This window comes from Odontomachus brunneus, unplaced genomic scaffold (genome assembly GCF_010583005.1).
Source record: "Odontomachus brunneus isolate Ranch 3 - 2012 unplaced genomic scaffold, Obru_v1 Obru_scaffold_070, whole genome shotgun sequence".
NCBI classification, from domain to species: Eukaryota; Metazoa; Arthropoda; class Insecta; order Hymenoptera; family Formicidae; genus Odontomachus; species Odontomachus brunneus.
Window position 1 is genome coordinate 614865 of NW_022639520.1, and position 5132 is coordinate 619996.

At 31.6% G+C, this 5132-nt stretch overlaps 1 protein-coding gene across 1 annotated transcript in view; it reads left to right on the plus strand.

Annotated features, from left to right (window-relative positions):
- The window catches only part of LOC116846821, a 151992-nt gene extending 148671 nt beyond the window's left edge, over positions 1–3321 (plus strand). Inside the window, exon 5 of the mRNA XM_032821151.1 lies at positions 3142–3321. The gene's annotated coding sequence lies outside the window, so the exon portion shown is untranslated. The remainder of the gene's footprint in view (positions 1–3141) is intronic.
- The last annotated feature ends 1811 nt before the right edge of the window (positions 3322–5132 follow it).

The window sequence follows — 5132 nt, forward strand, 5'->3', positions numbered from 1 at the left end:
AGCAGCAGTGGACACCGTAAAACCAGTTTTTTGAAAGGGCCTTCAGGAGGATGGCCGTATCTTTTTTAATTATTAATATTTTTTATTTAAAAAATTATGTTACATTCATAAAAATATATTCTCTCACATAGACCAACCCAATTTTAAACAAGTTTTATAGTTAATGCAAAAAAAATTCTCAAAAATCACCTATTTTTCGGCTTCCTGACTAGGGATAACCCCTTAAAAACCCAGTCACACAAATTCAAGACTATAAGCTTCATGTACAAAAATAAATTGTACTAAAATAAATTGTACGAAAACGTACATGAAACATCAAACAAAATAAATTTTGAATGTTACCTGCATGGAAAAAAATTATTTCAAGACTGCAGTTAATCGGGGATTAGCTGAAAATATGTTGTTGTAGCAATTAAAACTTTGTTGGTGTTGTTAATTGTTTAGCTGCCATAAGTCACTCTAATAGCCAAGAATACCCAAAGCATACAAAGCAGCAAAGCTTGACAAACGTGCAGCATAAATATCTTGCAGCACTTTTTGTCGATAGAATGCTGCTAAACTGTATCTCTCGAAATACGAATTATACGAGTTTTGAACTGCACATTCTTGGCAAAAACATACACATATTGTAAATTTACAATGTGAATTTTCAAAGAAGCTACAGCTAAATAATTATAAAGTACCTATATTGCGAGCTTATATATTAGTAATTAATATGCTGTAGCAAAGGAACATGTATTCCGGTTTTTAAGTTTTTACTTCCGTCCTGAGCTTCGGATACATCATGTGCATTTTCTACTAAGAAGGTGCAGCTAAAAAAATCTTAGAGTACGTATTTCGAGAGCTCCTAAATCGTAGAAAAATATATGGTGTGAAAGAAAAATGTATTCCGACTTTTAAGCTGTTGAGTAACTTGTAGCAAATTTGCAGCAAAAACTGCGCAAGTCTTGCAACACATCAAGATTTGCTCGATCTTTGGCGCCAATTTGTCGTCAAAAGGCTGCAGGCTCTGTGCGGTTTTTACTACAAATCTGCAGCAACTTGTTTAACAGCAGGCTTTGTCGCATATCTGACGGCAATTTGGCAGCAAGATTCTTAACTGAATTTGCATAAATTTGTTACCTATTTGGAATCAAAACCTAGCAATAAAGTTTGTTTATGAGATTTACTTGTTCAGGTTTGGCTATCTGAGTATATGTTTATCGTAGTTAAACGTTTAGGTATTCATATATTAAGATATTCATGTCTCACTACGATAGAATATAGGGATAGGTGTAGAACATATCGAGGTGAATAAAACAATCCTGTACTGTTTCTCGATATCTGTTATAATTAATAAGTTATTCGATGGTAAAGATATCAGGTATTAAGCATATAGGTGACATATGCGGAGGAGCACATCAATTGTCGCTTACATGCTTAAAACCTGGTATCTTTACCATCAAATAACTCATTAATTATAACAGATATTGAGAAACAGTATGAGTCTTTTTTATTCACTTTGATATGTTCTACGCCCCTATCGCGTAGTGAGGCATGGATGTTCTGAGACATTCTGTATATTAGCTATGGCAGCTACACCGTTAAGGGACGTCTACATTGGAAGTAAACAGTAAAAAGTAGGAAGTAAAAATAAGAAATTGACTAATCATAGTTAATTATTCTTCTCACATTCGACTGTAGTTGGTCAATTTCTTACTTTTATTTCCTACTTCTTGCTATTTACTTTCAATGTAGACGTCCCTTTAGCAACTGCAGCAAATGTTTAGCTGCAGTAGTAATATATTTTCAGCTAATTCACGATTAGCTGCGATCGTTTTTTTCCGTGTATAAACGGCCTGAAAATAAAAATAAAATAATTAACATCATAACAAAATTATAATCATTTGTGAGAGGTTTTATGAGTAATATTCAAATTGACCAAAGCTAAATTATACATTTATTAGAAATAGATGTGTTTGAATATACAGGTTCCGCCAAAAATCCCGGGAATCCTGATTTTTTCAAAAGGGATTTTTGACATCTTATAAAAAATTGACTTTTACAAAAGTTTTAATATTTTGAATATTTTTTTGAACGTGATGATAATCTTGAACTTGGGATCGACTTTTAAGGCTATTTGAAAATCAACTTGAGATTTCTTCAAATGAATTCTAAAATAGGATTTAAAAAACCTTAACACAATGTGTTTTAAATCAATGAGATATTTGACCTTCAAGTGACTTTTAGAGGTTACTTTCATCTCTAACTTGACAACGTATCTGAACAGAAAATTTTACACTTTTTCCGAATCCTAGATCAAAAACAGGGGTTTCCATGACAAAATTTTCAAGTTGACCTTCAAATGACCTTAAAAGTAAATCCCAAGGTCAAATTCAAGGTTTAAGGTTACCATCACGTTCAATATTCAAAATGCTGAAACTTTTGAAGGAGTCATTTTTCTATCCGACATCACCCCTTTGAAAAAATCAGGGATGTCGGGACTTCTGGCGAACCCTGTACAGTAATGCAATATTGCATGCAGAATTACATATAACAATACATCCTACAATGCTTTTGCATCTGATTAATGATACGTATTACCTTGTATAGGGATCTTGCTAATCTTTTCAGTATTTATTATTTTTGTATATTATAGACTCATCTATTTAGGAAGGCGAAGATGTAATGGACACTCAGTACACGAGCACAGATATGCTTAGACAATGCTTTGCTAAGACACTGTTTTGAAGCTCTAATCTTTTTTGTGAATATGCGACGATCAGAACGAGTTAGACGAGTTAAACATTAAACGAGTTAGTTAAATGTTTTAAATAACATAACGTGATTATAAGATCAGTAACTTACTCAGTGCGAAAATCTGTTATGTAAAGTTTAACAATCACATAAATTGAAGCAAACATGCCACACGGAGAAACTTCGATAATTTATGTTGGAAAACAATAGTTAAAAACATAGATTAAATTTCATAGGTTAAATTGCATATTTTCGGACTCCCTACTTGGTTATCACTGTTGTAATAACAATAAAAATATTTATTAAGACTGTTGCAAAGAAATATCAGAATTCGGCAAAAGCTCTATTGTAAAAAATTACCGAATATCTTTGTACACTTATTAACGCTTCTTATTTTTGTTTCAGGAACATAGCGGCATATATGAAGACGAGCTAATTTCAAATTATAGTGCATTAGTATCCTATCAGAAAAAGTGCGTGTTAACTAAGTCTCGAATGTATCGAAGTGGGTGAAGCCTCTTTTCCGCGACGCTAATTGGCCATCTCGACCGTCTCGATTGTCTCGATCCCGTCGCAGTTGAATTCGTGCCGCTTGCAGCTGTCAGCCGCGGTGACAGATCACGTTGTGTTGTTCGCGTCATATAAATTTGATATTTATTGTAATCCCAACAAAAACAATGTTACATGTAACATACATGTTAGTTGTAATTTCTTACTCAACAAACAATATAACTGTTATACAATATATGTGTTATATAACAGTTACATTGTTGAATAGGAAATTACAACTAACATGTATGTTATATGTAACATTGTGTTTGCTGAGAATATAATTTGTAAATACGAGTATTGTAATATAAATTATAAATAGTACAACGAAAAGGCTAAAGTGGCGCGCGCGAAGCGCGCGCTATGTGTTGTTCTAGTTTATCAAAAATATATAATTTATTGTAATCCGTTGTTTGTAAATTGTAATAATTAGTTAAATTGAATTGAGTAATTCAATTTGTGTTCATTGGTGTTTATTGGTGTTAATTGGTTTCTATTAATGCAAGACAAATTATATGATGATGATACTGATGTTAATGCTAATAATAATGATGATGTAATGATAATGATGATAATGATGATGATAATGATGATGATAATGATGATGATGATGAAGATGATTAAATTGGAATTTATATAATATTAATACTAATAATAATTAATTAAAGTTTATATTTAAGTTTATATTTTTTTATAAAGAAAAAAATTATATTTTTTTAACTAATTTATTTTAAAAACCAATTCAGCTTAAATAAAGTAATTTTTTCAAACGAGTCTTTAACTTTCTTAAAAACGCAGGCAGATTTATTGTGACTCGGACACAACAATATTGTTCTTTTAATGATAGTATTCTGTTTCATTATTTATATAAAATGCCGAGACGCAAAATGCAACGTACCCCAGAGGAGGAAGAAGAATTTAGACGACGTTGTCTTGAGAGAAGAAGAGAAAATCAACGACGACGTCGCCAAATAGAATCACAATATCAACAAATGATTTCTGTTGCTGGTACTTTACGTGAAAATTATGTTATAGAATTGAGTGATGAAGTTCATATAAACATTCAAAACACTTCATATAATCCATTAAATCAACGACGTGCAATACAGACCAATTATCGATCACGTATAAGGAAACAACCTTGTGTAGATATTAACAATATTATGTGATAATGTAGTTGAATATTATCGGTTCTATGGACGTTTCCTGTGTCCATTGTAATGCGAAACATTTTGCAGCTGAACAAGTTATTAATAGAAGAAATTCGTTTCATGATTGCTGCAATCACGGTGCGGTTAATCTCCAACCAATGTCTGAATTACCTCAATTTTTACGTCCGTTATTTGATGGAAGTCATGTAAAGTCAAATCGTTTTTTTTTTTTATCATATTCGTAGTTATAATAGTTCATTTTCTTTTGCGTCATTTAACGCAAATTTAGTTAATACGCAAAGAAGACGTCCTGGTCCATATTATTTTAAAATACAAGGTCAAATTTATTATCAAATTAACACAGCGTTACATGCTGCACAGAATGAAATTCCGACTTACGGACAGTTATTTATTGATGATTCAAATGAAGCAGTAGAATATCGTATTACTAGAAATTCATGTTTAGATTTTGAGATAGTAACAAATCTTGAAAGTTTATTGCGAGAATGTAATATATTTGCTCAATCATATCTAATGATGGGTGAAGAAATACAAAATCAATAACGAGCTGAAATAAATTGCAGTGAACCAATACCTGAATTACAATTAGTATTCGCATTAAAACCAGGGATGGATAGACGTAGATATAATGTTCAAAGAACAAATGAAGTAGCCGCGGTTTGTAAAACGACTTTT